Source organism: Triturus cristatus, chromosome 10 (assembly GCF_964204655.1).
Source record: "Triturus cristatus chromosome 10, aTriCri1.1, whole genome shotgun sequence".
NCBI lineage: Eukaryota > Metazoa > Chordata > Amphibia > Caudata > Salamandridae > Triturus > Triturus cristatus.
This window is the reverse complement of record NC_140593.1, coordinates 35276712-35296207: the sequence shown is the minus strand read 5'-3', so window position 1 is coordinate 35296207 and position 19496 is coordinate 35276712. Positions and strand designations below refer to the sequence as shown.

The 19496-nt window shown below is 48.6% G+C and overlaps 1 long non-coding RNA gene across 2 annotated transcripts in view; it reads left to right on the top strand.

Annotated features, from left to right (window-relative positions):
* Window positions 1-508: 508 nt before the first annotated feature.
* The window catches only part of LOC146788761 (uncharacterized), a 147388-nt gene continuing 128400 nt past the window's right edge, over window positions 509-19496 (top strand). The window contains exons 1-2 of one of the 2 annotated variants that reach the window (XR_014969977.1): window positions 509-893; window positions 2022-2121. This is a non-coding gene — a long non-coding RNA (uncharacterized LOC146788761). Of the gene's footprint in view, window positions 894-1494; window positions 2122-19496 lie in introns of those variants that run through there. The other variant, XR_014969976.1, reaches the window with a different exon arrangement.

Below are 19496 nucleotides of genomic sequence, written 5' to 3'. Positions count from 1 at the left end.
ACTGCTGTACATATTGCAAGTATGTTAAAGAAATTGAAAGGCAAATGTGTATAGATTCTCACAGTTCAATTTGAAACTAAACTTAAGTGCCAGTGCTTTGGCAGAACTGAGACAAGATCAACCTTTTAAGGTGAGCCTGACAACCATATGTGTGTCTCACCCCTGAGCTTCGATCAGGTTTGGCTACTAACATTTGCTTCCTCAAATAACTCTGAGCTGCTTCTCTTGGTCTTTTGTAAGACCTTCCAACAACAGCGGAATCTGTCCCAGGCCAGCGTGCTGACCCGTTGTCTTGCAGGCGCCTCGCTGTCTTACTATCTTTAAGACAAAGTCCTGTATATGGGATGGCCTAAACGTTATAATTCCGATAACAAACAACACTCCTCCAGGCTAACTAGTTACGCGACCCCCAGCGTTTTGTATGTTTAAAGAATTGTTATATGTACCAGCCTATATGTCTGAGCCTCACGATATTATATTTTTATAAAGAATGTTTTGTATATTTCTATAATTAAAATTGTGTCTTGTATAAGGGCCATATTCTTTATTATTTACTTTTCACAATTTTTTAGTTGTTGAGCACTGTGTGATTTAAATGTATGTGATTTATAATATGTTTGTATGATGATTATTTTGCATACACTATGAACCACTGTTAGGATACATTACTAAACGTTATAAATGTCCCAATTTAAAAGCAGGTTGTATAGCCATAGTTTCTCCTTTCCTATAATCTCTGAATTCACTGCATAATTTGACAAGCTTTCAGTCCTACAGGCTAAGGTCTTCTCTCTGCAGCCCTTTCTTGTCTCAGTGTTGCACTTGCCACCAGGGGGTTTCTATGGATCATGGACCAACCTTCTCCGCACTCCCATGGAGCGAGGAATCATTTGGTATGTTGCGATGTCGACTTCATTGATCATTTTGTGTATTGGCCTCAAAACCCAGCCCATGTGTCCGTTCACGGTAGGGTCCTTCTCTCTGTCCCAAGATGTGCGTCTTGGCCTTCGTTGGCCCCCTCGGATCAAGACGCTCCGCCACAAACGGCCGCCCGCCTACATTTCGCAGGACAATTTTCAGAAAGTTTTGAAGGATGGTAATCTTTATACTTCAGATACACTGATATTTCTTTCAGTGGCAGTGAGTGATTCTTGGCCACGACTTCTTGAATTCTGAGTCTTTCTAGATCTTTGCAGATAGTCAGTCTTGATTTCCAGAGGTTGAGTCACCCAGCGCGAGTTTTTTGTTTCAAGGTCCTGTCACAGTATCCATGTTTGGTCCTGCCATTCACTGCTGGTTCTCCACAACTTCAAGTATTAATGAACACCTGCTGCTGATCAATGAATTTACAGTTTTTACTCCATTTGGCAGCACAAGATTGGAAGTTAATTACAAACGTAGTGTCCATTTAGTGCCGGTGGTGGGCCTTTTATTTGCATGAAGAACCTTGATGTTTTTAGTCTCAGACAGTGCATCAACATTTTATAGATCTCTGTGGTAAGGCCCATGTTATCCTTTGAACAATGCTCAGGCATGCTTAGCTGTCTTCAGAATCTCTTGGGTCATACACTACAGCAATGCTTGCAGCCCATGAGGCAAGTGTGTCCAGCATCCCCGTAACTCACTGTTACCCATCTATAGTTCTGTATGTTCTTGTCATAGGCTTGGGTAACTCTGTTTAGCTGACTCACCTTTAAACCCAGGTTTAAACCAATGCTCTGCGTATTCCGCTAAAGCCTATGTTGCTTTTATCATCTTTGCACAACTGTCCCCTGGTATGCGATAGCGATATGTATGTAATAGCTCTCCAAGGGTTGTCTGTGTTTGTTGACAGCCCTCACTACTCCTTCAAATCTTTCCCATTCTGTGTCTTCTGGATGTACACCTGATAATGTCTTCCGTCATAAAGCCCCCCTCTCCGTTGAGCTATAGGCAGTGCTGGCAGTGAGTCTTGTCCCACCAGCGAGTCTGGTCCTACTTTAGATCATTGCACTAACACTCTGACTTTCCCTTGTTTGCAGTGAGACGGGTCGGATAGCGGCATCGCCGTGGCTTTTGGACTGTGGTGGTGGACAATTGAGGTCTACGAAGGATGCACCAAAGTGCTAGTGACTCTTCCAGGTTAGTGTGAAGTTGTTGAGGTTGGAGGCCACAGACCGGAAAATGCACAGTCGATAAAGACTGTAGCAAAGCTGAGATGGCTGCATGGTTTCCCGTCACTGTGAAAATAAGATGAATATTATGGGTCTTTCCTATGTCCGACCCATTCCTGCCCAGCCTTCTAGTTGTATTTTCATGGTGCACATGACATCTGGGGTAGCTCATCTTTGTAGTTTGTAAATATCTAGGTTTGTCAGGTGTTGATGTTCTGTGGCTGCATGCAGCCATGTATCTAAATGGATGAGTCTGACTGACACCCCACAACCCAACTGTTTCTTACAAAGGAACGAGTAAAGGAGAAGATAATGTTTGCTGCTTGTTCCCATGACCAGCCTGCAGGACCAAACCATGAAACCAAATGTGATTCCATAGACCCTGAAGCAATCTTAGGTCTGTTCACCCACAAATTCTTATGTCTCGAGTGAGCCCCTGTCTTGTCACCAGTGAGCCCCTGTCTTGTCACCAGTGAGCCCCTGTCTTGTGTCACCAGTGAGCCCCTGTCTTGTGTCACCAGTGAGCCCCTGTCTTGTGTCACCAGTGAGCCCCTGTCTTGTGTCACCAGTGAGCCCCTGTCTTGTGTCACCAGTGAGCCCCTGACTTGTGCCACCAGTGAGCCCCTGACTTGTGCCACCAGTGAGCCCCTGACTTGTGTCACCAGTGAGCCCCTGACTTGTGTCACCAGTGAGCCCCTGACTTGTCACCAGTGAGCCCCTGTCTTGTCACCAGTGAGCCCCTGTCTTGTCACCAGTGAGCCCCTGTCTTGTCACCAGTGAGCCCCTGTCTTGTCACCAGTGAGCACCTGTCTTGTGTCACCAGTGAGCCCCTGTCTTGTCACCAGTGAGCCCCTGTCCCTGTCTTGTCACCAGTGAGCCCCTGTCCCTATCTTCTCACCAGTGAGCCCCCGTCTTGTGTCACCAGTGAGCCTCCGTCTTGTGTCACCAGTGAGCCCCCGTCTTGTGTCACCAGTGAGCCCCAGTCATGTCACCAGTGAGCTTCCCCTCGTGCCATCAGTAAGCCCGGTCTTGTGTCACCAGTGAGCCCCTGTATTTTGTCACCAGTGAGCCCCTGTCTTTTGTCACCAGTGAGCCCCTGTCTTGTGTCTCCAGTGAGCCCCCCTGTATTGTCTCCAGTGAGCCCCCCTGTATTGTGTCTCCAGTGAGCCCCCCTGTATTGTCTCCAGTGAGCCCCCCTGTGGTGTGTCTCCAGTGAGCCCCCCTGTGGTGTGTCTCCAGTGAGCCCCCCTGTGGTATGTCTCCAGTGAGCCCCCCTGTGGTGTGTCTCCAGTGAGCCCCCCTGTGGTGTGTCTCCAGTGAGCCCCCCTGTGGTGCGTCTCCAGTGAGCCCCCCTGTGGTGCGTCTCCAGTGAGCCCCCCTGTGGTGCGTCTCCAGTGAGCCCCCCGTGGTGTGTCTCCAGTGAGCCCCCCTGTGGTGCGTCTCCAGTGAGCCCCCCTGTGGTGCGTCTCCAGTGAGCCCCCCTGTGGTGCATCTCCAGTGAGCCCCCCTGTGGTGCGTCTCCAGTGAGCCCCCCTGTATTGTCTCCAGTGAGCCCCCCTGTGGTGCGTCTCCAGTGAGTCCCCCTGTGGTGCGTCTCCAGTGAGCCCCCCTGTATTGTCTCCAGTGAGCCCCCCTGTATTGTGTCTCCAGTGAGCCCCCCTGTATTGTGTCTCCAGTGAGCCCCCCTGTGGTGCGTCTCCAGTGAGCCCCCCTGTGGTGCGTCTCCAGTGAGCCCCCCTGTATTGTGTCTCCAGTGAGCCCCCCTGTATTGTGTCTCCAGTGAGCCCCCCTGTGGTGTGTCTCCAGTGAGCCCCCCTGTGGTGTGTCTCCAGTGAGCCCCCCTGTGGTGTGTCTCCAGTGAGCCCCCCTGTGGTGTGTCTCCAGTGAGCCCCCCTGTGGTGTGTCTCCAGTGAGCCCCCCTGTATTGCGTCTCCAGTGAGCCCCCCTGTATTGTGTCTCCAGTGAGCCCCTGTGGTGTGTCTCCAGTGAGCCCCTGTGGTGTGTCTCCAGTGAGCCCCTGTGGTGTGTCTCCAGTGAGCCCCTGTGGTATGTCTCCAGTGAGACCCCCTGTGGTGTGTCTCCAGTGAGCCCCCCTGTGGTGTGTCTCCAGTGAGCCCCCCTGTGGTGTGTCTCCAGTGAGCCCCCCTGTGGTGTGTCTCCAGTGAGCCCCCTGTGGTGTGTCTCCAGTGAGCCCCCCTGTGGTGTGTCTCCAGTGAGCCCCCCTGTGGTGTGTCTCCAGTGAGCCCCCCTGTGGTGTGTCTCCAGTGAGCCCCCCTGTGGTGTGTCTCCAGTGAGCCCCCCTGTGGTGTGTCTCCAGTGATCCGCCCTGTGGTGTGTCTCCAGTGAGCCCCCCTGTGGTGTGTCTCCAGTGAGCCCCCCTGTGGTGTGTCTCCAGTGAGCCCCCCTGTGGTGTCTTGCAGGTGAGCCCCTGTGGTGTGTCTCAGTGAGCCCCGTCTTGTGTCTCCAGTGAGTCCCCCTGTGGTGTGTCTCCAGCGAGGACCCGTCTTGTGTCGCAGGTGAGCCCCTGTGGTGTGTCTCTAGTGAGCCCCGTCTTGTGTCTCCAGTGAGCGCTCGTCTCCACCCTCTCAGACACCCTAACAGTAAGTCTTCTCCACCTGTTCGATGAGGGCTGCAGCCAGAGTGAGGGGACAGTGCCCGAGTGAGGTCCTTGGGTTGCTTATCATTAGAGTAAAGTTCTTCACTCCCCTCTTTTGATCTGGCGCTTCACCGGTCAGATCGTTTATTGACAAGTTTAATGACAAAGTTGGAAAACGCGAGGGGGAAAGGAGTCCTCACCCACCTGAGTCCTGCTAGGTGCTGCTGGCGCTCTACGGCGGTCCCTTGGCCTGCGTTGCCGCCATCGCATCGCCCCGGCGTGGGCAGAGCTACATTTCCCAGGCGCCTTAGCGCCCCACACACGCAATCCAAGCGCCCGGAAGCACTAAAAAAAGAACGCCGCTCCTCTGGTGCAGCGGGAAAGTTGGAAAACGCGAGGGGGAAAGGAGTCCTCACCCACCTGAGTCCTGCTAGGTGTTGCTGGTGCTCTACGGCGGTCCCTCGGCCTGCGTTGCCGCCATCGCATCGCCCCGGCGTGGGCAGAACTACATTTCCCAGGCGCCCTAGCGCCCCACACACGCAATCCAAGCGCCCGGAAGCGCTTAAAAGAACGCCGCTCCTTCCGCGTCGCGGGACGCGCGCGGGCGGGCGCCGGACGAAGCCCGGACAAAGGGCGGGCCCTCTGTGGCCCTCAGAGGACCGATTGAGGCCGGGACGGGCCACCTCACTAACGTGTAAGACTCTACAAGACTATATTATTAATTACACGGTGGGGGTAATCTGCCCTATTTACGGTATATCGGTTCTGTAGCATTGGTTTTAGCTTGTTTATATTTGGTTCATATTTGGCTATCAGGCATCATTGTATGTGTTGGTGTTGCCACATTGTGGGAAAGTTTAATTAAGTTTAATCTAAGTTTTAGGTTTTCCCAGGGGTATGTCAAACATGGCTAAAGCTGTAGCAGGTAGCAAATCCATGACTACGGCAACGTTAGATAACTACTTAGTTAAAGTTGTCACCAAAATCAACAGTGATAGGCGCAAATCTTTAGGCCAGGGATCAAACTTAACGACTACTAGCCCTTTGTCAAATAACACAGTCACTTTATCCTCTTCTCCATCTCATGCCACGAATTGTTTAAATGAGAATAATGATTTATTAACCCTGGATGATCATTTTCCTAGTGAACAAGAATCACTTGAAGTTAATAGAGATTTAGTAACTGATGTTAATGAGACCGGAGAAGACTCTCCGGACCGGCCAACCCAGAGAGTGCTAAGATCCCGCAAACGGACTCATCTGAAACAGGGTTGCCTACGAAGTACTCATAAAAAGACGGGTCCTGCTCCAATAACTCAGGTTACCAAGGAACCAGCCACCTCTAACAACCCTACGGCCAAGTTAGATTCTCATCAACTTGATTCCTTGGTAAGTCTTTTAGAGTCCAAAATTTTGAAAATTGTTGAACCCTTAGTTACCAAGATTGGCTAACTATCTGTTGAGATTGAAGGCCTACGTAATCTTTTGGCACGTAAGATTAATTCCTCTGGGAACATGACTAGAGCAGCAGAGGGTCTACCTGTCTCTGCTGATACCACTAGGCCCTCAAAGGATACCCTAAATAGTATAGCTCCATTGGTTGTCGAATCCACAGCAAATGAGAATAACACTTCACCTCCTGGAAGTTGCTTAAGTAGTAATAACGCAACGGCAAGTACTTATTCAGGAGGAGCAAAACCAGATCTCCCCCCTGACTGTGCCCCATTTGTTGTAGTGTTAACAAATGTTCCCCCCTTGAAGGACGTCGCCCAGAACTCTTTCTCTGAAACCCATGAATCCCTTAAAAATAAATCAGTCTCGTGGCTAAATAAGAATTATGGTTTTCCAGCACATTTATCCCATCTGATTTTAACCACGAGAAGAGTCTCCTGGGTTGGGAGCCCGCGCAAGACTATAAAGGGGGATTGTGTAGTAATAAACTTTAGAAATCCCCACATAGTGCATAATATCTTATCAAAAGCTACTCTGCTCCCCCACACTGGCGAGGGTATTACCCTTCATTCATTGGGTTACTTTTATAAACAACAGATACATTTACCCCGCAGTGTTCCATGGGAGGTCAGAGCAAGTCACCCTGAAAGCCAGTTTCCTCAAGGTTTTGTCATCTCAAATCGTTTTCAGGCTCTGAGTAACTTAGATTCCAATGATTGACTGCACTCTGTTGGGGCTACCTCAAGACCTATTATGGAAAGTTTATCCTCTATAGAGGGAGAGGACACGGTTCCCAGTGGTTCTGTGCCAGTCACAGGTAGAGAGGGCAACCAAAATGTTACGTCTGTATTGGGGACTGTCATTGATGAAAGAGTGGACGATACTGTCAGCGCCCCGCGAATGCCTCTAGGCACAAGTGTCCTTAGCTGGAATATAGCCGGCCTAAACAACAAAACTCATGACCCTATTTGGAGGGACAGTCCATTAGGCCACGAAATTATTGGCCTACAAGAAACTTGGGACACTGAAAATACCTTTTTGCTGGATGGGTTTTCTGCTTTTTGGTCACCAGCGGTGGCCTCCAGTAGGGGGAGGGCTAAAGGCGGACTTTTAACCCTTATCGCATTGACCATTGATGGTAAATACAGTAAAGTGGAGACAGGCTCGCCTCACTGTTTAGCAGTAGAAATCCACTCCAACTCAAATGGGATCTGGCTCATTGTAAATTTTTATAATTCATTTATTCAGAATATGCCAAATGAACATTAACTCAGTCTATTTGATTTTTTACAAATGTATAATGAATCTTGTAAAAATCCTTATTCGGTTGTTGTGCTCGGTGATTTTAATGTTCATCCCTGTTTTAAAAATTGTTTTATATGGGACAGTTTGGGTCCACATGATCAAGGTAATCTACACTTTGAACACACACCACAGGGGATGTTTTTAGATGAGCTTCTTGTTGGGAATCATTTGGTCTATCCCGTCAATGACATTAATGACATCCCGACCTATAAAGGAAGTGGCACAGGATCCACTATTGACTACATCTTTGTTACACCTAACTTAGCAGGAAATGTAAGTCAATATACGGTTAAATGGTCTGTTCATAGTGACCACAATCCCGTCCAGTTAATTCTCACTGATGATCTCAAAAAAAGAAAATCTGATAATTCTACTGTCAGTATACTGGACATAAGGCCAACTGATCAAACTCGACGCCTGAAATGGTGTCAGCTGGTCCCAGATGATTTTACTAAAAACTTGTGGGACACGGTTGGGGAAGAAATACTTTTGTGTTCACAAGACGGGATCTGTAGTGATGCAGTTCTGACAGCCTATGATAAAATTTGCTGTCAGGTAAATAGTGATCTCAAAAAAGTATGCAAGGACAAACCCAAAATTGGGGAGAAATGGTTTGATCACAGCTGCTCATCTTCCCAACGGAAGCTTATGTCAGCTCTTAAAGCGGTTCCACCTGACAGAGCAGAAATTGCCATTTGTAGGAAGGCCTATAAAATGGCTCAGAAAAAACGTAAAAATGAAATTAGGGATGAGGCATGGAATGAACTCCTGTCCATTGATGTCATCAAAAATAGTGCGAAATTTTGGTCTATTGTAAACAAGCCTTTTTTTAACGGTAAAAGCAATACCGAGCTTGAATGCGGTATCCAAGAGGACGATTGGCATACTCATTTTAAACAGGTGTATGATGGAGATGGTTCGAGGGCGGGCCCTTATTTAACTCTGACAGTTATACTTTGACCTTTACAGAATTAGAGGTGACTAATGCTATTTTGCAAATGACAAGTAATAAGGCGCCGGGACCTGATGGAGTCCCGGCTGATCTTTTTAAATCAGATATAAAACTCTGGTCCAAAATCCTTTTTAATGTTTTTACAAATGCTTGTCAACAGGGCCTCCCATCAACGTGGGCGAAATCGGTCATCGTTCCTATTTTTAAAAAGGGGGATAGAGGCGACCCGAGCTGTTATCGACCAATTTCCCTCATAGACTCCTCAGTGAAAGTTTTGGGGAGGGTAGTCCTCGCCCAACTAAACGGTTGGCTAGAGGAATCTGGAAAACTCTCTATGGTCCAGTATGGATTTAGGAAAGGGATGGGTACCATAGACCAATGTTTAAATTTACAACTCTTAATTGGTAAATACACGGTGGCCAAGAAAGGAACCTTGCTGGTCGCCTTCATGGACTTGTCTTCGGCCTTTGACCGTGTAAATAGATCAAAACTATGGCCCATGCTCCTTGCACTTGGTGTAGACAAAGACATCGTCCACTTTTTAGCGGACCTACATAGAGAGTTAATAGCTACAGTTCGCTATGATCAAAAGGGTAATTGCACAAAAGATATACCCATATCTTATGGGGTTAGGCAGGGGTGCATTTTGGCACCTCTCCTTTTTACACTGTATATAAATGATTTAGACAATACCCTTATCGCCTCATGTAAAGATATCCCCCGTGCAGGGAAATATTCAGTCCCTGCCCTTTTATATGCTGACGATGCCGCCCTAATCGCTAGAACGGGAGTGGGCCTCCAGCTATTGTTAAATTCATTTGCCGATTTTATGAAGGCTCTGGACTTATCTGTTAACTTTGTCAAATCACATGTCATGGTCATTGGCCCTAAATCCGCTAAATCTAAAACCTTTTTATGTGGGGGTCATCAATTATCCAGGGTCTCTTCTTTTCCTTATTTGGGTGTTCTTTTTGATGATCGAGATTCCGGGGTAACCCAAATAATGGCTAAAAAGATTGTGTTTTCAAGAGCAACAGTGGGTGTTCTGGGCTTTGCCAGAAAACTGGGTGCTAGACCAATGAAGGTCCTTATCCAGGTGTACAAAGCTAAGTGTCTCTCCATAGCCTTGTACGGAGCTGAGGTCTGGGGCATTAACAACGCCAAAAGCATTCAGACTGTTGAGGATAGATTTTTAAAAAACCTCCTCTCAGTCCCGATCTCAACCGCCAACTATATTGTCCATAAGGAACTTGGTATCGGTTTTCTTGAAGACAGTATTGCTCTGGCCCCGATGCTTAAATGGATCAGCATTTGGCTTAACCCGGATTTACACCTGAATCACACTATTTTGAGAGACTGTCTTTTGCTTGATCATGGTTTGCACATACCCTGGTTGAAATATATTCGGAACCTGGCCAAAAAGCTTGGTAGACCAGAGCTGTTTCTTTTTCCCGAGACCCTGGTAAAAGGTGACATTAATTGGTGTAAAGAAACTCATACGTACATATCTACCTCGGCAAGGGAAGAGAAGGAGCTGGTTAAGGGTTCCGTTAGGACCCATCAGCTCTGCAAAACAACACCTTTTATGGAACCTTATCTTGGATATGTAACAAATGCAAATCACCGTTTTCTTTTAACCAGATTTAGATTGAATCAACTACACCTATTGATTGGAGCTAAGAAAGACTGGAAAAGGGCGCTGGACCCTGGCCCTTGTTCCTGTGATAACTTTTCCCCCCAGGATATAATACACCTTTTTTTCTTCTGTGAGCACTTTATTGACATTAGGAAACGTTTTTTAATCCCAATATTAAGAGATAAAGGCTTTGTTCAAGTGAGATCCTGCTTTCTTGTACCTACAGCTTTTAAACAATGTTTGGGAAACTTTCAATATTGCAAGTTTTTTAACTGTGGTAATTCGTACCTTGAAGAAATGAACTGTACCCTTTTTAATGTTTTTAATTGGACACGTCACCTTGTTAAAACAATTGGTGTAATTGTGTTTCTTTTTAAGCTTGGTAATTCCCTAAAAATGAAATTTTTGTTTTTAACATGTATTTATTGTAGTATGCTTTTATGGTTTGCACTTAAACCGAATAAAGACTTTATGACTGACTGACTGACTGACCAAATTCAAGAATTCACTAAAGGGCGTTGGCGGGTCTCCTACCTGAGCAGTGACACCTGGGAGCTATTTAAGGAGCAAAGATTCAAAATGATGCTCTTTTAGCATTGACCAACTCAAACCAACCAGGAGGTGAATGATGGAGACAAACAATGTAAGGAGATCAGTCCCCCTGGATTCAAACCCAACCGCTCTTTATCAGGAGATGAGGTGAAGGCAGTATGATAAACCATGCTTTCATGTAAAGTGTAAAGTAACGTAAAGGGACAGTATTGGTTTCCACTCATGAGGTCGGCTATCTCCGAGAAACGCTCTGTAGCCTCCGAGGTGGAAATACTCGCAAGAAGGCTGGAGACTGTTGGACATGATTTGGGGAACAGGAGAAATCTTGGATCTCTCACTAATAATGCCTTTAGTCAGTGAGTTACTTCCTGCTAACGAGACACTGTATGAGGGGTTGGACAAAACTAGTGGTTTTGCTGCGTGAATCTTTCTGGATTCACTCTGCTGTGCATTATTCCACGGTCTGGTGGTTGGGTCCGGAATCGTAGTCTTTCTTCTCTTTTTTTTCTTTTTTGTTGCCCAGGTGGGCGTCAACGTCCCACCATTTGGTGTACCTCTCGTGACGTCGGCACGCTTCCTGCGGAAGTTCCCACCTCGAGGCGCCATCTTCAGATTCTTTTTTTCGCCGTTGGGTCTGGATAGTCACCGTGAAGCTCCAGAGTTTTTGGGAAGAAAAGAAGAAAAAGCACGAGTTTCATCGAAGAAAAAGTTGAGGAAGACTACAGAAAGGAAGATCAACAAGCCGGGACGATGAAGAAGAAGGAGGAGAACCTCGAGATCTTCGACGTTCAACGGAGAATGCACACTCAGGGACACTGAGCGCAGGAATGGACAAGACACTCTTTAAATTCTGCCGTAACTGCCACCATAAATACGCGCAGAAGGACCAACACCCGTTCTGCAATCTTTGCCTGCCAGTTGACCACGAGAGCAAAGACTCCAACGCCTGTTCCGCCTTCACACCGAAGACACTCCGGGTTAGAGAGAGACAGAGGAGAGCCAATTACAACATGCAGGGCAAGGGACAGGCCCCGTCGCTGTACGAACTGGGCCTCTCCACCGACGATGAAGACAACGTCGGCGAGGGACCAAATGACTTCACGGTCGCAGAGACCGATAAGAAAACGTCTGATAAGGTAGGAGAGATGTCGAACACTAAACCCTCGACAGGGCCCCGAAAGCCTGAGTCAAACTCTCGAAAAACAGAGTCAAAGTCCTCGAAAGGAGCGCAGGCGCCAAAAATTTCGACGACCGCAGCTGCATCCAAGGACGAAAGGCCCGGCGGATCCTTCGAAAAGGACTCCCAGGTGGCGAAGACCGGCGAAAAGTCAAGGTCGTCGAAGCAAGGCCAAGAACTGGGGCGCTCGACTTTGAAAGAGAAGGTTGCGTCAACGTCAACTCCGGCGAAAAGACCCGCGCTCGACACCGAACAGGCCTCAGAGCTGGAAAAGAAGAAGAGGAGGCTCGAGGCAGAAATGGAGAGCATCCTACAAAGGAAAAAGGAATTCGACGAAAAAATGAAAAAATTCACGATTCCCACAAAACCACCGTCGGTCATCGTAGACGTCGAGGAACAGGAAGAGTTCGACACCGAAGAACTGTCAAACTTCCGAAGAAGAAGAGGACCTATACTATGAGGAAGATGATGACCAACAATCAAGCTACGGCTCGGCGCCATCGTCGACGCAGGACCTGGAGTGGCACTGTGGAAATTTAGCTCGCAAACTGAACATTATCTGCGCCATCTTGCCCCTCCCCAGCACCACGCACAAGCGAACGCACGGCCGCCATTTTAGGCACCCCACTCTCTCCCCGCTCACTCTCGACCGCCAGCGCTTTCCCCTGGCGCTGCAAGCATCCCCCGCGCGCTGGCCACCCCCGCTCTCTCATACAGGCCATAAACCCTCTCCTTCTGCGCGACCCTGCTACGGAACCACTTCCGACCGACAACCCATACATGGTCATGCCTCTCCTTTGATAACCCCCTTCCTCTGCGCCCCATTGTCTGAACTGGTCCCAGGCCATCGCCTAGCCCTGCGGATGCAGTTTATTGCCCCTACTGTAAGGGAAACACCCCACATCAAAGGGATTACAGTAGAATCAAAGCCCCTACCCCCTGAGACCCGGCCGGTTGCACACACCCCCGGGAATTAGCGGAATTCCCTGCTGCGCGATAGCCATCTCCCACTGCGGGTAGGGTGGGAACCTCTACTGTAACCATGTGTGGGATCGGATCTGAGCCGGGGCTTCAGGGGATATTTCCCCGCACATCAAGGGAATCTCAAGAATATACTATGTGTAATAAAGCAATAAACCAGTGTATAAGAGACCAGGTCTCAGAGATGCAGTTAGAGCACCTCGTGACGATACCTTGCTGTCTGATCTGATGTGTTCTGCTCCGACGGAATAAAACTTTGTTTCCTGCCTTCCAGTCTCCGGCGCCTGCCTCTTTCATTGGTAAATTATCGAGTGGTATAAGAGGCGATTACCGCCGGGCAAATACTTGAAAGGTTATCGACTGAAACTGCCGCTACCATTTAACAATTGGCGTCCCAAACGTGGGGCCCATCAGCGACACGTGGATCCAGTGGGAGAGGTCCCGACGACAGAGTGAACGACTGCAACGATCGGGAGAGCTCCTGCCCAATAGACCCTCGTCTGGCAGCCGATCATCCGAACTTCACTGGTTCCGAGCAGACCTCTCTCGAGTGATCTACGGTCCTGACTGGGAACCATCAGGAGTGCCGCGGCAAATACGGAGAATAGAGGACGATCGGGCGCTGGAGGCGGAAGACGAGAAACTGTCCACGCGGTCCGGGTAAGGTCGTGAAATACGACAAAAGTGCGAAATAATTGATTGATTGTTTGAATACTAGTATTGCTCATTGATTGTGCTCATTGATTGTTCTCTTTGAGATATTCGCTGTCTACAAACGGGGAGGAGTAGAAATACTCTCTCTCTCTCTCCCTTTGCAGATGGTGAAGGGTAGGTAACGCAGACTTTTGTCCCCGTTGAAACCCGTCGTGCCTATCTTTATCTCCCCATTGATTGATTGTCCGAACATTGATTGTTTTGAAGAATAGTGCTTTTTGAGATATTCTCTGTTTGCAAATAACGTAGAATAGGAATATTCTGTCTAGTCTTTGCAAATAGTGAAGGGTAGGTAACGCAGACTTTTGTCCCCGTTGAAACCCGTCGTGCCTATCTTTATCTCCCCATTGATTGATTGATTGATTGTCCGAACACTAGTTGTTCGATATTGGTTCTTTGGAGGTATTCTCTGCTTACAAATAACGAAGAATAGAGATATTCTGTCTAGTCTTTGCAAGCAGTGAAAAGATAGGTAGTGCTGACTTTTGTCCCCGTTGAAACCCGTCATGCCTATCTTCTCCCCACTGATTGGTAGTTGGTTCTGCCCGGACCGCTTATTAGAGGTGAACCACCCGGCTCCACTGGAAGGCACCCCTAATAAGGACATGTTCACTAAATATGGACTAGTCGCCGTAGCTTATAGCAAGCTGTGGCATAAATATACCAAGAAGGACCCCGAAAGTCAGTGGCCACTGATGGGATCCTTCGACGACCGCAAGATAGAAGCGCTAGAAGTAGCTCTGCATAGCAATAAGACGACGCCTACTATGCTTGACAGTATTGGCATGTGGCGCAAAGAAGCGACGCAACGGAAAAAGAGGGAAGAAGTAAAAGCAGAAAAGGAATTACGAAAGGCAGCTCACCTAGCCGCTAAAAAGTTAGAAGAAGACATAAAGGAGAGAAGGGAAACTAAACTAAGACAGGAGCCCGAAACCTCAGGCCAGTACGCTGTTAGGACCCCTTCTTTGCTCTACCCTGTATTGTCCTCCAAGCAGCAAACGAATGACGAATTACTGTTAGGTCCCCCGACCATTTACATGCCCCCTCCGTATGCACCCTCCCAATCGGTAGTGCAACACCCACAACCCCCGAACACGAACGAAAGCAGTACAGGGGCCTCGGCCCTCACGGCCTCCGCGCCGGCTGAGCCTCTTGTACTGAACCTAACGTCGACTGCAACGATAGACGACCATGAGATAGGAAAGAAAGAGTCCACCAGAATGAATCGGTTAACTAAAGTTGAACGAGCAGGAATTGACAAGATAGTAGGGACGCTGGTGGAGCGAAAAGAAAGTGAGGAGTATATAACGGACGTGTATAAATCGTATGCCGACAGCCGCAGACGACACTTCGTCGTACGACTCTGTTATCACACCCTGAATACATATGAGGATAGGTACCACGATAAAGGTCCCGAAGGCCTAGCGGCCCTATATAGGAAGGTAGACATTGGGGAAGAAAGAGAGGGCGATGTAACGAACCTCTTCACTCGTACACTCGAGGTCTACCGACACCTTAAAGAACATGGACAGATCACCAAGACGGAAACCCCCATAGCAACTAAGCCCCAGGGAGGAAGGGCCGATGCCATGATGCCCATTAAAGAAGCTGCCCCCTACTGGGTCCCCCCACGGGGTCAGGGAACACACGACGACATCAACCACCAAGATGCGAAGGGAAGGGTTGTATATAACTGGGTCTACCAGCCGTGGGACCGGCAAGATATTTTGACCTTTAGAAAGACTCTACCCGACTTGAGAAAGAACCCGACTGCCTTCTACACTGAATTGGGTACAGCCTTAGGCTCAACGATAATGACGTTAGCAGATATCGACTTGTTCTTTGGGCTATGCCTGCCGGCTGATGTGTGGAAACAAATCCGGAAAGTTGACCACGCTGAGCCGTTCGGATATACCTGGGTACAACTCGATACCATAGATAAACAGCGAGAACCAGGACAAAAACCCCCGAAAGCCATCTTAGAGCTCCCAGACAAGATTGTACAAAAGCTGAAGACTCTAATCCCAGAAAGAAAGGTAGACTGGTCGATAGTGACGGCTTGCCGCCAGAAACCCCAGGAGGATGTGTCTGAATACTTCTCCCGATTCGAGACTGTGTTCTCCGATTACAGTGGCCAAGACATGACCACCGCAACCGGACACCACCTCTTTGTCCAGAATTATGTAAAGGGTCTGTCTCAAGAAGTTTCCCAGAAGCTACAGACCAGCGAGAGCAGTTGGGCAGCCTCCAAACCCGCAGCGATTCTCCAGATGGCCCAATACTACGAAAACCAGAAGAACGAGAACGATAGGGCGTCAGAGAAGAAGAAAAAGGAATTAAAGGAGAGGGTGATGATAGCACAGTTACAAGGGGTGACCATAGGAAGGGAACCCCCAAAAGAGAATTACCAACCAACCGCCCCTAGAAAACTACCCCCTAGAGACCATACACCTACACCCTACAACGGACGGAGAGACTTAGATGGAAATCAATGTGCATTCTGTAGAGGGTTCGGACACTGGAAATCCCAGAGCCCGGTCCTTTTGGAACTGAACAAAAATAGGGACCCCAATAGACACAACCGGAAGTTTGTTGATACCCACCATCAACGTCACCACACTTGATTAGGATCACGTGCAATCGAGCAAACGCCATTTTTTCCGAATACGCTAACCAGATCGCTGATACGTACAACGCTCCAGCAAAATAGTATGGTCAAACATTTTTAATAAATTACAAGTATAACAACATTCCGGCAAAATAAACAGGATAAAACACGTTTTAAAACAACTATTTACATGATAGTCTGCTGCAACCTCCATCCCAAAGCCTTAACGTCCACGTGACACCGTCCTCGCCTCTCCTTCCTCGAAATTGCAACATTGGCCTGTTTTGGGCGGTCCCTCTTAGTTGACTTTGGGCTATAAAAGCCATGCAAAAATCCATTGACATCAGTGGCGAGCGATTGTGCGAATAGGCCGGAGGCTATACGAAGCGCCGAAGTTCTGGCAACACCAAGGCGGAGCCCGCCACGCTGTGCGGGCCTTTCCGCTTTCTCTTCTTCTTTCGTCAATAAGGGCTGATGCCCTGGCGGGGGGAGGCGCCGCGGACGGACCTCCCCCACCTCCCCAGGTGGAGGCTTGCCAGGCACCCCAACCGTCTTTTACTCGCCGGCCAGCTAAGCTGCCCCAGCCATCTTTTTCATCGGCCTGCTGAATTTCACCCTGGCACGCTGTGCGGATCTTCCCAGTCACTTCTTCCTTCAATAACGGAGGGTGCCCTGGCGGGGGGAGGCGACGCGGACGGGCCTCCCCCACCTCCCCAGGTGGAGGCTCGCCAGCAGATGAGGGCACCCCAACCGCATCTTTCACACGTCAGCCAGCTGAGTTGCGCCCTGCCACTTCATTCGCCGTTCGGCTGAGCCGGCACCCCTGCACGCGGCCGCCAGGCAACCACCCAAGCACCGGGTTCACCAGGACTGCCGCTAGCACCCGACGTGAGGAGTGGGCCCCCGCAGCAAGGTAATCGGGGACCCACCCCGGTGGTGATACCATCCAAACTGCTGTCGTCACTGCTACTGGAATCACCCCGGTGGCAGTACCATCCGAACTGCCGCTGTTACTGCTGCTGGCTCCTCTCCGGTGACTGTACCGAAGAGCTGCTGCTACTGCTGCCCTTGAACTCCGGCGGTCGACCCCTCCGGTTCCAGGCCTGGCCCACCGTGAGACAATTCTGGACTCGAAAGCTTGTTTGCTAGGGCATGGGCCCCACCCTTGACAGAACGCTCCCCTCAGCCTTGCAGAATTGGTTGGAGTCATTTGACATTCGACTCCTGCGGACTTCCGGTAAGGACAAAACCACCGCCATTGCTCTTTTTCCCCCGGGCGGCAGCCGCCTTGCCTCCGCTTGGTGCAGTGAGAAAGTAAAGCGTCGGCGGAAGAACCCGCCTGCTGCCCCGCCCTAAGAACAAACCGTGGCTTTGCTACAAGGTTGCAGTGACGCCATGCTGACGCAAAGTTGACGCTAACGAAAGTTCTCGAACTACCGAAAGGAATTCTGGTTCAACTGCTGATTCATGGAAAGACTTAGACTGTGCACTGGCCCGACCCCGCCCCAAGATGGCGCTGATGTAGGAGTGGCCTATAACTCCTTGTGGCGTTCCAGCCACATGACATTTGTGTTAAAAAGACATATATATATATATATATGTATGCGATGCTTTCACACATGATGGTGGGGGAAAGGGGGGAACCGATTTTTATGTTAATCTAGTGTTGCTCATGTTGCTCGACGCCTCTCACACCGTGGCCGGTCTATGGCGGCTGTAGGCCCGTATTTCCATACTGACATTGTTTTAAATAAAGGGCTTCTTAAAAAGGAATTACGAAATCAGTGTCATGACTAATCATCTAGGTTGTTGAAGGTTTTTCTTTTGAATAAATGATTGTTACTCCTAAGCGAAAGCATACAGATAATACAGACACAATTTGCCTAAAAATCTTTTTGTTTAACGGAATTTGTACCCATCCCGCCTGCCCTTTTTCCAAAAATTGTCAAATCAATAATGAACTATAACTTAAGGTATATGTCGCATGCAAGGTATGGTATCCTGCACCATAATACACGACCAATTGAGAAATACATGCACGACCAGGGAACGCGAATTTAGGAGATGAATGAACTAGAGCATCTTTGCCTCGAACTAAAGAATAATGGGTCCGTGGTATTACCCACCCCTGCGGCTAGCCTGGTACATGGTAAGTAGAACCTTTCGTGTCTGCGCGCGCTGGGGTATTTTGAATACTGCACCTCCCCTCCCCTCTTATTTCCCCTCTATAGGTCACGACGAAGTTCCGACTGAAGGGTGGAGTGGACATGGACCGCACCAAGTTCAATATCAGGGAAAACATAGACAAACGTTGTGAGATAGTGTGTAAAATTACAGACCACCATTGGGAACATGAAAAACTGTATGATATGATTGTGCGTGTGTACTACGATTATACGATATGAATGTGTATGCATTTCATGTTCGGATCACTTGAAGAGAGCGTCATTGTATGATTGAAGTGTGCGTCCACCGATCAAAGGGAGGAGAATAAAGGGTCAGACAACCCATAAGATGAACTACAAAATACTGAAGGTACGCAGCATGCATAGGAATAGAGGACAGGAAAGGAGAGGTCCCCGTGCTCGACGCAGCCCTGAGTCTCCGTCTTGATGCATGTACTGTCACACCCTATCCGGCATTTGTGTGTACGTGATCACCGAATTTATGTCTTTTCCCCGCTTGTGTTTTCTTACATGGAACAGACCCATGCTACTCCATGTTGTGTGTGCACCAAGTGGCCTATTATCTTACCCATCTCTCTCTCTCTCGTTTTGTGTCGTATGTATGCCAAAATAGCCTACTTGATGCACACGTCTCTCTCTCTCTCTCTCTCTCTCTCTCTCTCTCTCTCTCTCTCTCTCTCTCTCTCTCTCTCTCTCTCTCTCTCTCTCTCTCTCTCTCTCTCTCTCTCTCTCTCTCTCTCTCCCCCTCCCTCGCAAAAGGCTCTCTCTTGCCCTCTTTTCTTCTTGAATAAATTAACGACATACACCCCTTTGGTAAGTGTATAATTGGCCTGAACACAGTGGTGTTCGAACAAATTGACAGAAACAAAAACGACCATACTTTACCACGTTACTACCTCTCCTTTTTACAAACATTAAGCCTAATCGGCTGAGAAGGAAAGGACAGGTAAGACGACTGATGTCTCCCAATCTGACCCACAACACGGGGACTATATGTCAGTGGTTTTTGTTCTTAAAGGACACCATCTCCACCACCCAGAATTACCCCTGACCAATTAGCCCGAAATAGAATGTCTAAAGCACCCTGTTCTCCCAAAGATAACTCCAGCCCTATACTAGCCGTCTCAGAGTATCCCGAACAAAACAGCTGATGGCCCCTGTTTTAAACGGATAAAGGGTCACCT